The 20,510-nt window shown below is 42.4% G+C and overlaps 1 protein-coding gene across 6 annotated transcripts in view; it reads right to left on the minus strand.

Moving 5' to 3' along the window:
• RARB (retinoic acid receptor beta) overlaps positions 1 to 20,510 on the minus strand; it is a 771,689-nt gene that overhangs the window by 482,080 nt on the left and 269,099 nt on the right. For 4 of the 6 annotated variants that reach the window (XR_005792006.1, XM_040480044.1, XM_040480041.1 and 1 more), the window contains one exon: positions 4,116 to 4,207. The exons of the other annotated variants lie outside the window; for them this stretch is intronic. The gene's annotated coding sequence lies outside the window, so the exon portion shown is untranslated. The remainder of the gene's footprint in view (positions 1 to 4,115; positions 4,208 to 20,510) is intronic. 6 annotated transcript variants of the gene reach the window in all.

The following is a 20,510-nucleotide window of genomic DNA, read 5'->3' on the forward strand; positions in this document are numbered from 1 at the left end:
ATGAATTGTCTTGTGGAAGGTTAACTGCTAGTGACCTCCACCCCGATCCTGGGCTTTTCTGTACTTGAGAAATAAACCTCTATTATGACTGAGCCATTTCATGGCTGAGTGCATTCACTGCTTCATGTACCCTTAACTGAAATACACATGATTTTTAATAATTATATTATATACTAAAATAATCATGGCAGCTAATATTTATTAAGCTTTTGTCAAACTGTTAGGAACCGTGTGGCGTTAGATCTTAGCATATTACGTATATTTACTTGCAAAAGACCTCGCCGGGTCTTCACTCAGAACCTCTCTACGCTTTGCACGAGGCAAAAATGAGCCTAGTTGATTCTCTTACACTTCAAATTAGGCTAGAGGAAGAAAACAAAGAGATCTATCTGTAAGAAAAATAAGATCACCGTGAGAAACACACAATAAATGGCTGATAGCTTGATGGCAAAGAAAGAGGCAGACGGACTACAGAAACCATATTAAAAAAAAAACAACAACAAAACTGCAGTGTGGGACCGTTTGGTGGAGGGACTACAGCTCCACCCACCCTTAGAGTTTTCGAAGGAATCACAGTGTAATTGTTCCCCTCAACTGATGTTTATAATGATGACTAAGTGGCCAAAAAGTCACGTTTCCCAAGTTCTGTTTAAGAAAGCAGGGAAGTGCTACCATATGCCTGTGAATATTTTTCAACTGACGTGGTCAAGGTTAAAAAAAAAAAAAAAAAAAAAAAAAGAATGGCAGGAGGGAAGGAAGGGAATCCTGCCGCCTAAGGGATGTGTTTCAGTTAGCTGGAAAATTTACTTAGGTGGAACAGCAAATTTTTAAATGGTGGAATACTGCTGTGCATTGGTTTATCTAAGAAGCCGTCCTTTGCAACATCACAACGATAAATCCTGTAGGAAACTCAGATGGCGGTTTAGATTTGATAAAATGCAGAAAACAGTCTCCATTTTTTACTGCTGTCCCATTTTACGGGAAACAAACCACCTTTTCTGCCGATGTGAATCACAAGAGCTCATTCTCAGAAGCTGCTGCCTAGGCTCACATTTCCTATTTGCTGATTATCTTTCCACTGCTGTCATTCTGGGGCACACACTGTAAACTGTGTAAGTGATCTGTGCTGCTTTCCTGCTGGGATTAGTAATAGCCATACTACCAAATATTACTGTGCAATCGACCTGCGGCTTGCATTTAGATTACATTTGATTTCTATTCTTGGGAAATGCATGCTTTAATTTTCCTATTACGTTAAAACTGATAATGCATAAAAAGAAGATATCTATTCACGATATTGACTTTATAAAGTGGGTGTGATTTGCTTTAGAATAGCAATGCTTGTCCCACCAAATGTGCATTTATGATTTAGACCAGCCAACCTATGGGGAAGGGGGGAAAGACTGACAAGTAAAAACAGTGGAATGGGAAGCAATCCCAACTGCAAGGCAGGTAATAGAAGCTGCTTGAACCTACATACTAGAGAAATTTCAGGAGAGTGCAAATCTGGTGATCACATTCTTCCAGTCTCTCCTTCCAAATGCACAGAGGCTTGTAAACAGCTGAATCCATTATTCACAAGGCCAAAGAAGGAACTAAGACTGTTGTATCAGAACCCATGGAGCCTTACTTGGCAAAACATAAGACTGATACCCTTTATGGTACCACAAATCTTTTTTTTTTTGTTTTGTTTTCTGTTTTTTGCACTTGTATACACTAAACAGCTGTCACTTCTTTTTATACCTGTTATGAATTTTTTAAAAGTGCTATCAAAGCACTTGTTTTACTATCTTTTTACTGTCTTTATTTTTTTTTTCTTTTACAGTAGGTCTCAGAGAAGCCTGGATGCACATCCTAAAGCTCATTAGGTAGGAGAGGAATAACGTCCAGCATGTGTAGGTTCTCTGTGGGGACTCAGGATATTTGTATGTGGCGTAAACTGTAGGGAGCTAAAATAAAAATTCTCTAACACTGAAAATAATGTCATTATGAAAATCTTGTACCTTTAGAGTAAACCCCCCAAAATGATAATGATTATTTTCTTCATTCAGAATTTTAAAAATGCTTTAACTTACTATGACATGATACATGCTTAAAGCAAAGCACACAAATTCTAAGCTCAATGAGTTTTCACCGCTCCTATGCCCATCAATTGAGATTAAGAAATAGAAGACGACCAACAAACAGAAGCTCCCTTTATAGTCATTACCTCCACGCCACCAGGGAAGCTACTCCGTGAACTCTGAACACTGGAGATGAGTTTTGCATGTGCATATCTACATACTGGAATCCGTTTCTACTTTTATATACATGAACTTCATCTGTATTGTCATATGCAGTTGGACTTTATTCTCACTGATGTATACGATAGCCCGTTGTTGTCAATATACCCCAATTTATTTTTCCATTCTACTTTTTATTTTCTTATTTAAAAATTTTTTTTAGTATTTACTCATTTTTGAAAGAGAGAGAGAGAGAGAGAGACAGAGACAGAGAGAGCATGAGCCAGGGGAGGGGCAGAGAGACAGAGGGAGACACAGAAGCTGAAGCAGGCTCCAGCCTGAAGCCAGACTTGAACCCACGAACTGTGAGACCATGACCTGAGCCAAAGTTGGATGCTTAACTGACTGAGCTACCCAGGCACACCAATCCATTCTACTCTTAACGGACCTTTGGGTATTTTCCAGCGTTGAGTAATTAGGAATAGTAGGAGTTTTGTGTAATATGCTTTTAGTGAACACACACTAGTGCTTTTTAGTAGGTTTCTATCTATAGCATCAATGGGTCATAAGATCTATGCGTGTTCAGAAGGTTTAGTAAATACTGACAGTTTTCCAAGGTGGTTGTACCAACTTCCATTCCCACCAGCACTGTATGGGAGTCTTGGTTGCTCCATACCCTCAACTAAAACTTGGTGTGATCTGTGTTTTTCATTTTAGCCATTCAGGTAGCCGTTCACAGTATGACCTGAATTTGCATTTCTCTGCTGACTAATAATATTACACAGACTGAGACTTTTTGATATAGTTTCAAATAAATGTATATTTTACAGAATTCTCAAACAGTAAAGGATCTCAAAGATGACCCATTCCTGGGACAGCATTTGTGTGGCAAATCTGTCCCCACTAAACCCCCATACCACCCGCTCCTGTACCCTTAGAATACACGGCAATAGATCACTGACCTGGATTCAGCTTCAGAAACCTTTCCAGGGTGACTGGGTGGCTCACTCAGTCGGTTAAGGGTCCGACTCTTGATTTCGACTCAGGTCATGATCTCCCCGTTTGCGAGATCGAGCCTGCGCATCAAACCTGCGCTACGAGCGCAGGACCTGTTGGGATTCTCTCTCTCCCTGTCTCCTGCCCCTCCCCAGCTCACACTCTCACATCCTCTCTTTCTCTCTCAAAATAAATAAATCTACTTAAATTAAAAAAAAAAAAAAAAACCTTCCCAATACAACTCATTATATGGTCAGTTCTACGCAAACAAAATCAACTCACAAGAGGAATCTTATTGACCAGATGAAGTTTACCAGAAACAGAAAGACAGAACTAGTAGAAATGGCTAAGGTAGACTGCTCTGGGTTTAAATTTCAGATCTGCCATTCACAAGGGCAGACAAGAAGATCTTTCTTTATGACACCTTGGCCTTTCTCAAGTTGGTGTGACTTGCTTTATGGTAGCAACGTTCAATTCATTGAGCTGAGTGATACTGACAAGTTACTTCATCCCAAGAAAGTGGTACCATGAGGATTAACTAAAAAAAGATTCGTACCATTTTCAGTTCTCAACCTCCTTCCCCTTGTTCAAGGACAGCTTTCTCCTGGGCACAAATCTTTCATGATTGCTGTGAATCTGCCTGCTCTGGAATCGGTACGTTTCCTAAAAGCCTGCTGAAGACAGCAGGAATGTGGGCAATGACCATGAGTCACCAAGGTCTTTCCTGATTTTTGTCTACATCAAGACACTTACTTTTGGGTCATTTCATCTATAACTATGATAAAACATGCAGGAAGATTCAGGGATGGAAATACCAGAAGGAGGGGGGTCACGTTCCCTGACACTTCCAAAGGCGCACATCATACCTGATGCTCTGTGGACTAGTCATCTACTCACCTCGTCTTTGCCAAGGTCCTCAAACTGCTTCACTAGCAACACTGAAATCAACCACTGGCCAACGGGACACAGGCACTCCTGCCGGAAGAAAACTACAGAAGGAAGGAAAAGCCATCAGACTCCATGGCAACTCCTTTCAATTGAAACCTTTGCATGGTTTCAATATCCTCGACCTGTTCTCACAGGCAGGCAGAGGATTCTATCTGTGTGCCATCTACCCATCCGGCACAGGCTTCTTCCTTCTCTCTTTATGAAGCACTTGTTTACAAAAGCTCACAATATCTTGATGGCAATTGTGAAATCCAATAGCTCTGAACCCCCACGTTTCTTTTTCATAACTCATTTGGAGGCGAGACCTTACCTGATGCAAACTCATCTCATGGCAAAAGCCCTCCCTAAACTGATGTGAGGGTATTTATTATCTTTGCTTGGTCCACTTTGTGGGGATAAGGTATACGGTTTGCTACAGAAGCACGGCTGTGCTTTTAGGAAGTGCTGCTCCCCACTGGGTGGGGAGTGATACTAATTCACGGCATCTATACATGGTACCTTCCAAAATTGGAAAAATTTTGAATTTTGAAATAAGTCCAGCCCCTACGAGCACTGGATGAGAAACAATAGACATGTATCAAGCTCATAACAGACCTAACTTTCAAACTGTTATGTCCTGGTGCGTGTTTGCCCTATTATAGGAGTTATTTTGAAGAGAAGAAAATCCTAACAGAAAGACACAGGGTTTCACCCAATAGAGCACTCAAAAAATAAAATTTGCAAGTACCCGGATTGGAAGAGGACGTATGGGGGATGTATATGGGAAGCAGAGGCCCAAATACACTATTGGTGGAAATGTATACTTCCATAAACTTTTGGAGAGGCTATTACAATTTTGAGAATTTAAAATGCCTATGTACTTTGAGCCAGCAATTCTAACAGAGTATCCCATGGAAAGAGTCAAAAGAGTATGTCAGGGAGATGCCATATTGAATGCACAAATATAAACTAAAGGTGTATCGAGAAGAGTGGTGAAATAAATTTTGGTGTAACCACACAAAATGATACAATGCGGTTTTTTTTCAAAAAAACAAAACAACAAAAAAACAAAACCAAACCCAGAAATGAAGTAGACCTGCATGTAACGACATACAAAAGTCTCCAAAATAAATCTGTAAGTGAAACAACCAATTTGTAGAACAGCAAACACATAAGAAACACGTATATATGATCTTTACAATTTCTGAGAATATACTTGTATTCTAGATGAGCCAGTTTTCCCCGTACACATCTTTTTATGGAAAGTCACAGGTGGTAATGCTGGGGAGGAGAATGAGGGAAGAAAGCTTTCACATTTCATGGTATAGGTTTTTAACTTTGTCTTTTCCACATGCATATTCCGCTCTCATCGGTTCCCAGAATGGTTGTGGAATTCTCAAAGGCTCAGATACAGCAGAGGTCACCAAGCATCTTTCCTGAGACTGCGAGTGCCGTGAAAGGAATTCTCCGGCCACCAAATACTCCCAGCACCTTCCAGTTAAACTTGATCTCCACTGACCTTTAATTTTTTTTTTCAACGTTTTTATTTATTTTTGGGACAGAGAGAAACAGAGCATGAACGGGGGAGGGGCAGAGAGAGAGGGAGACACAGAATCGGAAACAGGCTCCAGGCTCTGAGCCATCAGCCCAGAGCCCGACGCGGGGCTCGAACTCCTGGACCGCGAGATCGTGACCTGGCTGAAGTCGGACGCTTAACCGACTGCGCCACCCAGGCGCCCCTCCACTGACCTTTAAATACAGACCAGAGACCTACAGTACTAAGAATCTCCACAGATGACATCACAGAATTCCAGAAATGACCTTCGGCCAAATAAATCCAATGATCCCCTCCAACGATCCCTCATGTGAAGCATGTTAACTATACCGTTGCCTTGCTGCTCCAACAGCATGAGCTGTGCTTCAGCTCTGGGTGCGGCACTAAGAACCAAGAAGAGGCTGTGATGAACTGAATCTCAACCTGACTATATTGATCCAAGTGTTTCCACTTCCCACTGCCCACCTCACTCAGCATTTCACATGGATGGCTAACACAGTGATATACACTGACCTGTGTGTTATCCTCTCCAATACTTCCTGAGTGGTGACCAGAATCTCCCGGTTTAACTGGAACAGTGATCACAGGATGAATAGCTCTATGGACCCATTCAAATTCAATCCAAAAACTCTGCCCTAAACTTATCTGGAATCCCAATTGGATTAGAAAGACAATGAAGAGCAGAGTTACCTTTCAACGCTGGAACATAAATATTAGGTTTAAAAGTACTCGTTCTGTTCAGTAGAAACATAAAAAAAAAAAAAAAAACCCAATGTAGTTAGTCAGGCTACTGGCAGATACACGTATTCTTAAGAATCAGATGCCCGGGGGCGCCTGGGTGGAGCAGTCGGTTGAGCGTCCGACTTCAGCCAGGTCACGATCTCGCGGTCTGTGAGTTCGAGCCCCGCGTCGGGCTCCGGGCTGATGGCTCGGAGCCTGGAGCCTGTTTCCGATTCTGTGTCTCCCTCTCTCTCTGCCCCTCCCCTGTTCATGCTCTGTCTCTCTCTGTCCCCCCAAAAATAAATAAACGTTGAAAAAAAAATTAAAAAAAAAAAAAAAGAATCAGATGCCCGAATATCCTTCAGGCTTTATTATTCGGAGTTAAATTCTTCTCTGCTTTTCCTAAACCACTCATCTTCAAAGATTTTTTTTTTTTTAAACCATCTAACTACACCTCAAACTTTAGCTGATCTTATCTGTAGAACACTCTTTTCCAAGATCTTATCTTTAAGAACACTCTTTTCCATGATCTTTGCAAGGTTGGCTTCTCTTTATGTAGATCACAGCTTTAATGGCACCTACCTTCGTTCCTCCAATCAAGTACCGTCATGTTTAAATTTTCCACATATTATTTACGATCATTTATTTCCTTTGCTTGCTATTTATTCAATTATTGTTGGTTTGTTTTCCACCCCCCCAAAAGTAAATGTTGTAAAACTAAACAAAACAAAACAGAAATTACGTCTGTTTCGGATCCCAGTATCTTCTCTAGAATACAGTACATATTCAGTAATCCTTTGATGGAGGAATGAGTGAATGAATGAACACTTTCTGTCACCTTCCATCCCCTAGAATGGTAAGCCAGAGGTTTTGGGGGGTGGAAAAGACAAAGCAGGTACTACTCCTGTTTAGTAGAGAAAAGGCTGGGTAAAACCAGGAGACAATATTTTAAACTGGATGAAAACCAAAGGCCAAGAAGCCAAGGTGGTCCATTAGGAAAAGTGTTTGCTAACAGCCTGTAATGTGTTTCTGCGGCTTTCCTGCCTATCTGACCGAGGGGACTACGTTAAAAAATGGCAAGAGTCTGGGTGCCTGGGTGGCTCAGTGGGTGGAGCGTCCCACTTCGGCTCAGGTCATGATCTCGCGGTCCGTGAGTTCTAGCCCCGCGTCGGGCTCTGTGCGGACAGCTCACACTCTGTTTTGTCTCTCAAAAATGAATAAACATTAAAAAAAAAAAAAAAGGGGCCAGAGTCGATGGAAGGGGGAGGTATGGTAAGCTGTCCTGAAGTAGTTCTGAGATACACCATGATCACCAATCACCGGAGAAATGAACCATAGACAGCAACGGCCAAAAGGGAGTGTGCCTTCCGTGGACAGACTTCGATCAATAAAACCTCATCACAGATGTTTAGTCATCATCCACTGCATAATGAAAGCCTTTGTGCGCGTGTGTATGCCCGTGTGTGTGTTTTAATTCTGAAAACACTCATGAAAACGTTAGAGGAAAATTGACAGTAATGGAAAAATGTTAATAGCGTAATAATATCTTAGAAGAAGTAATTTGATTCAATGGTACATACGCATCTTCATCTTGGCATTTTTCAGATGAACTTTTTCCCTGGTAAGTTTTTTTTTTTTTTTTTCTTTTCTAAAACACTATAAATGAAATGCTTCATGCAGCATGTTCTTACTCTGTCGTAGTAGTACTTTTTTCCTTGCTTGTTCTGGCAATCTAGACCTCCTCTTTACCCAATGCCACATTAAAAAAACAAAAACATGGGGCGCCTGGGTGGCGCAGTCGGTTGAGCGTCCGACTTCAGCCAGGTCACGATCTCGCGGTCTGTGAGTTCGAGCCCCGCGTCAGGCTCTGGGCTGATGGCTCAGAGCCTGGAGCCTGTTTCCGATTCTGTGTCTCCCTCTCTCTCTGCCCCTCCCCCGTTCATGCTCTGTCTCTCTCTGTCCCAAAAATAAATAAACGTTGGGAAAAAAAATTAAAAAACAAAACAAAACAAAAACAACCCCACTGTCTGCCACTGTTTCTTCTGAAACAAGGATGGACATGCAACATTGGACCTTGGTCAAGGGAACAGAAAAACCGAGCAGGGTAGGGGCAATCTTCCTTGGGGTGCCTAACAGGTGAACTCACTTTAAGGCCCAGTTCCTCCCTGTTCTGCTACCATCTCTCTTTTCTTTTAAGTTTACTTATTTTGAGAGAGAGAGAGCATGAGTGTGAGCAGGGAAGGGGGCAGAGAGAATCCCAAGCAGGCCCCATGCTGTCAGGAGAAGCCTGACATGGGGCTCGATCTCACAAGCCATGAGATCATGACCTGAGCTGGAAGCAAGAGCTAGATACTTAAGCGACTGAACCACCCAGGCGCCTCACCATCTTTCTTTTTATACTCACCAGCTCCAGTCATGACTGCTTCATCACTTCACCCCCAAAGAGTCATTCTTACACGCCCTCTCTGTGTTGGACACATAGCCACACTTTGGGGTTCCAGCAGCGAATGACCCCACATTCCTCTTTCATGGGACTGACATGCTAGCCGCTCAAAGCAGTTGTACCACAGGGTTGCAGTCTCTCAACTATCTTAGAGGAAAACATTTCTAAAAATCCCTTAAACGCGAAGCCTAGTAAAATGAAGAGTACTTATAATTTAAGTTGGATGCGGGGGTAGGGCATTGGTGTCAGGGAGGATGCAATTTAAAAAGGAAGCATTACAAATTAGATTCACCCCTAACTAACCATCACCACCCAAACAAGCATATGCTGACAAAGAAGCACAGGTCAGTGGTCGGCAAACTTTTTTTGCAAATGGACAAGATAGTAAATGTTTTAAGCTTTGTGGGCCACACAGTCTCTGTCCCAACTAGTCAACTTTTCCATTGTGGCACAAAAGCAGCCACACACAACATGCCAATACATGACCATGGCTGTGTCCCAATAAAACTTTCTTCATGAAAAGAATTTGCAGGCTGGATTTGGCCCATATAAATGGTCTGCCAATCCTGACCTAGGTTCATCTTTTCCCAACAACCTTTGATGGGGAAGAAAATGAACCTGTACTAGGTAGAATCCTTTACCTAAGGTTACACAGGTAAGAATACTCTTACCTCATCCTGCATCCCTAACTTCATCTAGTAGGTAAATAAGACAAACATGGAGAAAAACAAGCCTAGGAGGTGCTGCATGTTAGAAGGTCTCTGATTTCTAACTGGACTGCTACAATTACAAGATCTTGGTCAGTGAGAGCTGGAACCGTTACAGAAATCTTTCCAGAGGAGGTGAGCTGGAAGAATTCCTCACCTGGAACACCCACCCTTTCTTCCCCTACCTACCCTTAACCTGCCTGTAACTATTCGCTCTTCAGGTCTCACTTCCAGCTTTATCCCCAGTGGGAAGCCACCGCAGAATGCTTGGGCACGCTCGGAGCTCCCTCTACAGTGGTTCCTTGCACCTGGTGAAAACCCACAGTCCTATGCACAATCTTTTCTGCATTTAGATTTTACATTTTAAAATTTATTTTTGAGAGAGAGAGACAGAGAATGAGTGGGGGAGGGAGACAGAACCTGAGAGAGAGGGAGACACAGAATCCGAAGCAGGCTCCAGGCTTGGAACTGTCAGCACAGAGGCCGACGCGGGGCTCGAACTCATGAGTGATGAGATTATGACCTGAGCTGAAGTTGGATGTGTAACCCACTAAGCCACCCAGGAGCCCCTCTGCATTTAAATTATACTTATTAAAATTTTTTTTTCTTAATGTTTACTTTTGAGAGAGAGAGAGAGCGAGGGAGGGAGGGAGGGAGGGAGGGAGGGAGAGAATGAGCCAGGGAGGGGCAGAGAGCAAGGGAGACACAGAATGTAAAACAGGCTCCAGGCTCTGAGCTGTCAGCACAGAGCCCAATGCGGGGCTCGAACCCACAAACTGTTGAGATCATGACTTGAGCCGAAGTTGGATGCTTAATTGACTGAGCCACCCAGCCACTCCGTTTATGGGATACTTATTAAAAGTAAAACCAACAAACAAAAATTGACATTGCTTATCACATGGTACCACAGACTGGTTATTTCCGTGTCTGAATCTCCAAAGCACAATGAGCAACTCAAGGGTAGGAAGTGTCGTTTCATCACTTGGAGACCAGCCCAATGTTTGTGCTACTGCTCAGGACTCATGAGGTGCATTTCCAAATTCATAAATAGGGGTGAGATTTGGATGAGAATAAAAAAAATGATATTCCCTAAAAGGGGAATCAACTATGACCAGGAACATAGATGCGAAACTGAGACTACAGAGGTGAGGGTAGTGAGTAGGGGAGCACAAGTAGCATTGGGACCTGGATGGGATGATGCCCAGGAGTCTATTGTCACTTTACTGTGGATGCTGTCCCCTGCGAAGTAGCTTGTCATTACTGTGTTGGAAAGTATTCCAATTGCGGACATTTTCCTATGCAATTTTAGTGAAATCGATTTCCCTCCTCTCCCCTGATGAAGTCCTAAGATTATGTTATAAAAACATTCAAGTAAAACCCCAAATGTTTTACGTTACTCTTTTTTAGCACCTGGGGATATGCTTTGGTTAGCTTTCTTTTTTAACGTATGTTTCTTGTTCTTTCCTTTTTAGCTGTTCTTTCAGTTTCTCTGCTTTAAATTGTTGGGCGTGGTCTCCAAATGCTTTGGTTTATGTCCTGCAGAGTTGCAGTGCACGGTCTATCAGGCCACGTACCCTCTTGTTCCAGTGGGTCTTTGAGTTCCGATACAAAAATGGCACCACGAATCTTCGCTGCACTGTCGCCGTTTGCTCTTCCTCTACCTTTCAAATCACTCGCACCCTTTCTCAGCTCAATCGCTACAAAGACCTAGAAGAAGTAACTCCCGAAGCAACGTGTTGCCAGGATGTCTGAGATGCTTACTTCATTCTTGAAGGCTATTAATAAAGTTGGTCTGTCCCTCCTTACACAATCCCTCAGGCTGGGGAAGCCTCTACTCGAGAGGTTTCAGGTAGCTTAAAATGAAACATCATTTCATATCCCATACCACTTCTTGGCGGATGAAATACTCACCATTTGTCTACTGAGGGGCCTATTCTCTTTTGGCAAGGTTTGGTCTATGAATAGATTAGTCTTCCCAGGAGCCTGAGCTGACAGATGATTAATATGCAGGGTCCACCCCCAGATTCATCATCTTGAGATACTAGGAGGTGAAACACCCACGTCGCCCAGGTACGAGAGGCTAGGCTGTCCTTTCCCCCCGCTCATCTTTGCTCCCTTTTCGTAGCATTTTCACATTTTAAACACAGGTCCCTCACTGCATGATGAAAACAGAGGAAGTCAAACGATGCCAGAGCCAAAACCCAAAGTCAGTTATTGGTCGAAATAGGTACAACTAAAAATAATGAAAAATTTACTAAGTTAGAGAGGAATATTTTGCATATATTATAAAGCATTTTAAGATTGGTGACTAATGACTAAGGTCAACCAGCTGGAGTTTCTTGAATCTGTATTAAATTTACTAATGTAGATGCAATGTCTCCCAACTCTTCCCACAGTCTCTACGGCGGTATCCAGCCTAGCATAAATACTTCCCTCCCCCCCCCCCCCCCCCCCGCCAGGGGAGGGTCTTACAAATTCTCAGTTTGAACAATGATAACCCATTAACACCTTCCCCACTTCCATATGCTAAATCCTTAATTCTTTCATAAACCATTGTCCTAAGAGTCCCTCTAACCCAACCCAGGCAGCTACTGAGTGAACTCCAGTGGAAATACTTGGAAAAACATGACAAAAACCAGCCACATTGAATGAACATGTAACAGAGGGCATTAGGGAAATTGGCTAATATACTGAATTACTTAAAATCATAATGTTGAAAAAAAAAAATTGCGGTAGCCGGGAAATGATGCCAATTAGTGGCCCAGTAATGGGAAAGAGGCAGAGGAAAAGTCACTTTGCCATCCATAACTCAGCCCTTCACTTCTCAGGCAATACATGCCTGCCCTCTGCCTCGGAACTACTGGGAAGACGGAGACTCGAACCGCATTGAGATTTTCAGGAGAAAACAAGAGGTGCCAGTTAAGAAGACATCACCATTAACTTCAAAGTGCAGGAAGGAAGGGCTGTAAATGACGAAAGTAAAGTCAGATGCTTTCATTTTACTCCAGAGGCCCATTGCTTCCTTTACCTTTTTTTTTTGCTTTTTGATGGTGCATTGCTCTGGCCACCCCCAGAAAGATTCCAGAATCCTCCCTCAGCTTTTTATTCCTGCAGTTGGCAACCTACACTACCGGGATACCCATCTTTAATACAAATCTGAAGGCCTTGTACTGTCATTTGGGTTTAAATATATTTCCCCTGGGCTCTGGCCTCAGTAAAAATAGCAGACAGCTGGTCACCATGTTCCACACCATAAACCTGTGGGGAGGAAGTATGGCCAAGGGGGTTGGCTTGTAGCAGAGTCGCTTGGCAAACTTGTTTAAAACACAGATTTCTGGGCTCCACCCTCCGAGTTTCTGATGTATAGGTCTGGGGTGAAATCCAAAAATTTGCATTTCTAGTAAGTTCCCAAGTGATACTGATGCTGCCGGTCCAGGAACTGTGCTTTCAAAATCGCTGCTCTAAACCAATCCCACACCTACTACCTCAAAAGATAAGGCAGTGGTTCCCAAACTCTGCTGCATCTCAGAATCTCCTAGACAACTCTGACAATGCTGATACATCATATACCAAGTGAATCAGAATGTGTGTGCAGGCATTGGCTGTTTTCAAAGCCAGGCATCTGCATTTTCAGAGATCTCCAGGTGATCACCAAATATAGCCAAATTTAAGAACCACTGAACCTTGGGAGGAGGCCTGGAGATAAAGAGCATTAGGTAAGAAGCCAGGAAGAGAAGGAACAGTCCTTATAAATTGTCACCTTGGGACAATCCTATTTCCCTAGTCTCTTTCTCATCTGTCAAACAAGGGGACTATCCTTTTACTTGCCTCTGAAGCAGCAGCAGCAAGAAAAATGCATCAAATGAGTAAAATGGTTTTGAACATTAGGAAGGAGCCTATAGACGTAAGGCGTAGCAAGGGAGGTAGAGCTGCCCTGGGTGAGATATAAAGGCTTTGCTGCACGAAGACCTGGGTTGGCACCCAGCTTCTGACTAGCTCTGTGACTGAGCGAGTCAATGTAATTGCCCGGTGTCGCACTTTCCTCCTTTGTAAAACCAGGATGTCGTTACCTTCCTCGTGGGGTTCCTCCAGAACAATTTTGCTATTTGTCCGTGCTCCGGAAAGGACTCTTAGGGCATATGTGATGGGTGTATATATTACACATGCCATCGTCGCTTGATACAGAGAAGCCCTCGCCTTGGGAAGACTTTCAAACAGAGGTTAGTGATTAACAGGGGAAAGGCTGAAAAATAGCATCAAATAGACCTCACTTAAGCGGACGACAGACAATTATGGGTGTGGGAAGATTCAACTCAGTTTAAATAACTCAGTGGCTGAGTCTTGAGGCAGCAGCATCCTTAGAATTACGGAGCTCCACCTCCTGCTTCTGGCCAGTACCCAGTCACAAGATGGTTTGCTCTTCGGGTATCCTATATGCCGGTGGTCAGTCTGAATTTGGAGGTAACTTTGGAGCTTGTAGCTGGTCTTTTGTTTCGTGTACACAAGTTCTTGTGGACTAGATTGAAGCTCCTTAAATTTCACGAGGTTCAGGTTTTCCTAGAGCACCCATGGGCTGACAATTTTGGGTGCTTAACAGTAATCAATTTCTCATCTATTTCCATAAGGCTTCCTTTAAAATTACTCCTACCCAGGATGATTGAATACTTCGACAATCCAAATGCTAGCTATTTAAAAGTCTTCCAAGGTTTCCCACTGTTCATGGGGTCCAGTTTAACCTCCGTAATGCAGTTTATAAGGCTTGTTGTGGTGTGGCCTCTGCCGACTTCCCCCAGCTTGGCAAAGGGAAAGTAGCCAGGGCTTTGATGTTGCTGAGATTAGGGGCTGAAATCCAGCCCAGCCTCTGACAAGCTGTACATCTGCCAAAGAATTCCGTAATTTCCCTGAACCTCAGTTTCTTTACCTACAAAATGGGAATAATAGTACTTTCTTTCAGATTTGTTGTAAGACAAGGACTAATAAATGTGAAATGGCTAGCAAACGCTTTTTTTTTTAATGTTTATTTACTTTTGAGAGAGAGAGAGAGAGAGAGACAGACAGAGCATGAACAGGGGAGGAGCAGAGAGAGAGGTAGACACAGAACCCAAAGCAGGCTCCAGGCTCTAGGCTGTCAACAAAGAGCCCAACGTGGGGCTCAAACTCACAAACCACATTACAAGCTGAGCTGAAGTCGGATGCTTAACTGACTGAGCCACCCAGGCACCCCTGATGCTTTTTTTTTTTTTTTTTTTTTAATGAACTCCATTTCCTGACACATGCATCTCCTTATACACGCAGCCCTTGCCCCAGGAATTGTGAGCTCCTTCAAACACTGCATGCTGCCCTGTGCCTCTATATTGTTGAACAGGCACTTTCCTACATCATCAATTTGGAAACCTCTTACCCTTCAAGACTCAGATGAACAAAGTCACTTCTGTGATGCTTCCTTGACCCCCACACGCAGAGCTTCTCCCTCCCCTCGGCTCCACTGCCATCTTGCCACTGAGCTCTATCTGTCGCAGTCTAACGGAATTAGTGGTTTATATGCCTGCCTCTCAAACCAGACAGAGGGTACCAAAAATATCGGGGTTCACACCATTATCACTTAGCATAGCACGTGACTTACAAGCAATAGGTGACCAACATTAGCTAAATGTCTCCTTCCTCATAACTGGTCCTCAGTTATTTGTGCAAGATCTCATAAAACCTGGCATGGTATAAGTCCATGGAGGGTATCTTACACCCTTAATACCCACAGACCAGAAGCATTGACTTCATTTGGGTACTTTCCAGGACAAAAGAACCTCAGGCCACTCTTCAGACTTTGTGCATCAAAGAATCTCCATTTTAACAAGACCCCAGAGGAATATGAACGCATACTAGGGTTTGAGAATAATTGTCCCGAACACCTCTGCACTCTCACAGAGGCACGCGGTAGGCACGTGGTAAGTGAAAGCATATGGATGATTCATCACGCGTTAGCTAACGGGAAGGTGCTCGAAAGATACTTCAATCCCAGAATAATGCTAGTCATAGGAGGAATCCTGTATTTTTTTTTTTTTTTAGTGCTTATTCATTTACTTTGAGAGACAGATAGAGGGAGATAAGGAGAGAGAATCCTAAGTAGGCTCCATACTGCCAGTGCAGAACCCAATGTGGGGCTCGATCCCACAAACAGTGAAATCATGATCCTGAGCCATCAAGAGTGGGGTGCTCAACTGACCCAGCCACCCACAAGCCCCAGAATCCTGTATTTTATTCTGGAGAACACGGTGGTGATGATTTACAAGCTCCAGGCTCCAAAGGGGGTCCTGAGGAGTAGCACCCCTTACTTTCGTTGATAAAAACTAAGGTACACACAAACATAAATCCAACCCAACCCAGACACTATACAAAAGGAAAACAGATTTCTAAGTAGTCCTGGATCACACAACTAAAACTGAAACAAGTAGAAGGTCATCTTCCAGTGGAAATGGTAGCAAAAATCATGAAGAACTACACGTCCACAATGAGCAGGAGAGTTCTGGCTCACCATGGGCATCAGAGCAGGGGGCCGCGGAAAAACGAGATTAATCCACGGTCAACACCATCGCGAGCAACACTTGTGCATGATGTGAGGACGGATGCCATATACGTACGTGAATGTGGCAGCTAGACCACTGTTACTGAAAATCGCCCTGGTCCCACTCGCCTGGGATACTCTGAGCAACACCTTAGTTGTTCTGAGCTGTAGGCTCAGGCCCCTCCCTAAGTTACTATTAGGGACTAAGGACACAAGGAAAAATGAGGCTTGCGTACAACATCCTCCCCTCACACCTAGAACTCACACAGTAGGTGACATTATTGTCTGGGAATGTATTCGGTGGAGTACTGTTCGGACAGCCAACAGCAATAACCGAGCAGGACGACATGCCTCTCAGAGGCAGATTTTATCATAAATAAGGTGTTCACAAAGTTTCGGCACAAATGTAAATGCTATCTTTACATTTCCTGGGGGAAAAAAAAAGAAAAGAAAAGAAAAGAAAAGAAAAAGAAAGGAGCCAGGACGTAATTTGAGTCCCAGATGACAATTTCCTTCCGTGGTGTGGGGAGAGGGCAGGCCAGTCCAGCCCACCTCTCTTCTCCACTGGGAAAGAGGGTATTAGAAGCAGCAGCAAAAATGAAAGTGAGAGACACTAGTTTCTATTTCAACTTTTTCTAAATTCCGGAGGAATGCCCGCCTACAAATTGAGAGATGCTTTATTCAGGACAGAACCTCATTTTTTTTTTTTTTTTCTTTTTCAAAGATGTTGGGCAAACAAATGAACACACAAAAATTCCTACATGAAACTGAGGGAAAAGGGCACTTGGAGTATTTGTCTTCTTCTCGAAAAGGCTCTAACATCACAATCCTTTGCAACCTTTTGGGTCGCAGACTTTTCTCCCCGTCACTTAACAGATGGGAAGGATTTTGTGAACTTTTCTAAGCAACCGACAGGACCGCCTTGTCTCTGCTAAGTGCCTCGTCAGCAGATTCCTAGAGCCTGGCTGTAAAAGCCCTTGTTTCCACTGTTCCCCCCCGATCTCGGAAAGATGCCTCTTAAGCTAGAGTGAGACAGAGCATAGCCATTCAATTATCCAAATACTAGAAGTCTATAAAAGAACATTGTGCTGCAATTGGTTTCTTAATTTGAGTGAAACAGCGTGCCCAAACACATCCCCAGATCCTGAAAACAAATCTCCGTGCAACATCTTCGGATTCAACCATGTCGCAGGATGCATTTTTATCAATTTCGAGATAACTTCCAGACTATGCAGACTAAAAAATACGATCACAACATCAAGAGGGAAAAATAAACCCCAAATTAAACCCTTTTACATGGTTATTCACAGTAGCGACAACACATTACATTTTTTTTGCCTTCTTAAAAGTATGCAGATGTTCAGATTTTAATTGTCAGAATGCTTTTAAATGTATTCAGCTGTTTTAACGTGACAAATGCCTTTTAGTGCCCACTCCACAAATAATCTAGTCCTACATCCGTGTGCACTTAGGTCTATGATCACTCAGAGAGTAAGTGGGGAAAAAAACCTAACCCAACTAAAAGATCATTGTCAAGTCTATAAAATTTACATCTACCCTTTGCAGAAGGCATAAAGCAATCAGCCGTCCAGCTTAAGGTTCAAAAGCAGCTATTTCCTAAAAAAGAAAGGCAAGTCACAGTTTCTGTGCCATTTTCCTGTTTGCAAGGACTCACCTGTGCTTAGAAAGAGGGTGGTAGCTTGAGAAATCATGTTCCTGAGGAAATCATAAAATCCCATGGACAAACTGAGGTCAGCTTCCAACCTTTGCCATCGGGAGACTGTGTGCCCTCAAACCTCAGAAAGCATCCAGATAACCCAGCGCACGTTCAATTCTCTGTACATGTTTTAAAAAAAAAAATACCTCTCCCTCACTTGTGCAGATCTCTTTATCGCAGTTGACATGGGCTTGCCCAGGGGACTGACTTGTTGTTCCATAAAGATCCTTAAATAGGCACTACTGATGAAACATTTAATCCAAGCTTCAGGATCAAATGGCTGCTACTGCCAGGGACAGTGATAGAAAAATCTATTCCCCAATTAAATAATTGCACGCGAAGCTATGACTGTTCATTATGTTCTTTAACAGAGTTCAGCCTTTCTGGAACACAGCCAATTGCCTTCATATTTTATTTTAATAATATGTATCTAGTACTTTTGAGATCCTGGATTATCTTAAACATTTTTTGAAGGAAACCATCTCTTCCCCCACATGAAAAATGGAGTGTGAGTTTGAACAGGAGATGCCCGTTACGATACACCATACAGCAATTATGTATTTAAGTGCACACTGGCTGTTTCTAAGAGTCTTCTCTACTGAGGGTTAAAACATTCTACTTTATTTGGGGGCATTTTTGTCTCTTTAGTCCCATGAATATTTTATTTTTGTCTAATCTGAACTGTTTATCCAGGAAGTGAGAGGAGATTCATCGACTGTCTATTAAGAGGCTATATCCTGAAAGTCTAATAAAAAATCTTGTCCCCCAAGGCAACAACATCCACATTATGTGACAGCACCAGACAACGGGAAGGTGGTTCAATGGAAAACGACCAGAATCCTATTTTGTTCTGAAGCTGTAACTTCTTAAGAGCACAGGGGATGGTGAGTGCAGTGACAGGAGATTCTTTTTTTTTTTTTTTTTTTTTTTTTTTTTTGGTAAGGGAGGGAAGTTACACATGAAACATGGGTAGTGAAATAATTCCTAAGATTAGAACACTTGTGTAAAGCAAATACTGGTTTTGAAATGCAAAGCTGTTAGAACAAAGAACAAATATCAGAAGTTTGGAGAGGCTTAAAAGTATCCCATACTGGAGTCTTTCCTCAAACACTCCTTTTTCTCCAGAAGGAACTAATGAGAAACAGTTCAGGGTTTGTATCTCATCTCCACACGGAGGTTATTTGGGGCAAGGCTTTCTGATGATATGCAAAAGCGCCAAGTTCTTTCTGATGATAAGGTAGCTCAAAGCTGGTCTCTTGCCCCTTTCAGGAAATGGATTTTTAATTCTTCAAAGTTGTCCTACCTCTGTGTTATTTTGTGCTTTCATGCAGATTAACTATGGATTTTAATTACTGCTTTCTGTCATTTGGTTAATGAATATTCTTCTGATAAGTCACATCAGTGGACCTGGATTGAAGTTGCATCCCACATCAGGTCAATGTTAAGGAATTGTTCTCCAAGGCCCATTGATTCTTGTGTCATTAAGTGGGGACTCTGAGTGCTAAGGTACCAACATCTGGGAATGGTCTTTTTCCTGATTTCAAAGGATTCTAATTTAACAAGGAATACAATCTATGAAAAGCACTGTTTCCATTTGGACTTTAGCATCCTTCACATGGGAACTATTTATCAGTTCAAACTCCTTTAAAGAGGAAGAAATAAATTGAAAATATTCCTGGCTTCTCTGCCAAGGAGAGGCTTGCTATTGCTGAATCTCACTGAAAGCAAACAATGCAAAACAAAACAAAAATAATGCCTCTGTCAATAGGTGCATGGAAAAAAACCACCACCACCAACAACAACAACAAACCTCCAACATTGTTGCCTCAGACCACGGTAAATGCCACTTCAATGATAAAAAGTTTGGCTAGTAAAGAAACTGACCTGATGTTAAGCAGTATTTCAACATAGCTTTTGTCATAATTTGGGATATTTTTGTGGGATAGGATCCAGTCCCCATTAGTGCCTATAGCTCTCTTTGATTTTGTTACTTCCTTTGTGCCTTCCTCCTGGAGCTACATTCTCCATCACCCAAATACCTTCTGTAACTAAACCACCTAAAATGTGCCATGTCTACTGATGTTATCACTCTCACGATGTCATTATAATTCATTTGCAAAAATACACGTATCGCTTTTTTCCTAAATAGGCTATTGAAATATCATGCAATGTGTTTACCTGGCAAGATAATTTTATGAAGGAACAAAATAAGCCAAAAATAAGTGATCCAGTCTGTCATCTTCATGATGAATACTAAAGAAATCCAACCGGCTTACTGTTCTTTCCAACCCTTGAGAAGAATCTCTAATTGCTTTCAGAATCTTCATATCAATCTTTGCACTCTAAAGAAATGTACACCTCAGAAAGTTTCACAGGCTCTTTGTGAATCAAACCTAAAAGGGGCAGGGTGAGGAGAGAACAGGGCCTTAAATATAGCAAATACTAGAATGACAGGTTCTACAAGCTACATTGTGATGCAGCTGTCAAAAAAAAAAAAAATGTATTTTCCTTTTCTTTTTTTTTTTTCATTTAAAAAGAGAGACAGAGAGAGACTTGTGCCATTTAAAAAGAGGTTTCAAAATCTCCCCGGTCAACAACTGAGCAACTCCTTAGGGATTCCAGAGCGGCTTTTCAATATTAATAATTTGAAGTCCTAATGTCAAA

Source organism: Herpailurus yagouaroundi, unplaced genomic scaffold, assembly GCF_014898765.1.
Source record: "Herpailurus yagouaroundi ecotype Mexico unplaced genomic scaffold, PumYag 159, whole genome shotgun sequence".
NCBI lineage: Eukaryota > Metazoa > Chordata > Mammalia > Carnivora > Felidae > Herpailurus > Herpailurus yagouaroundi.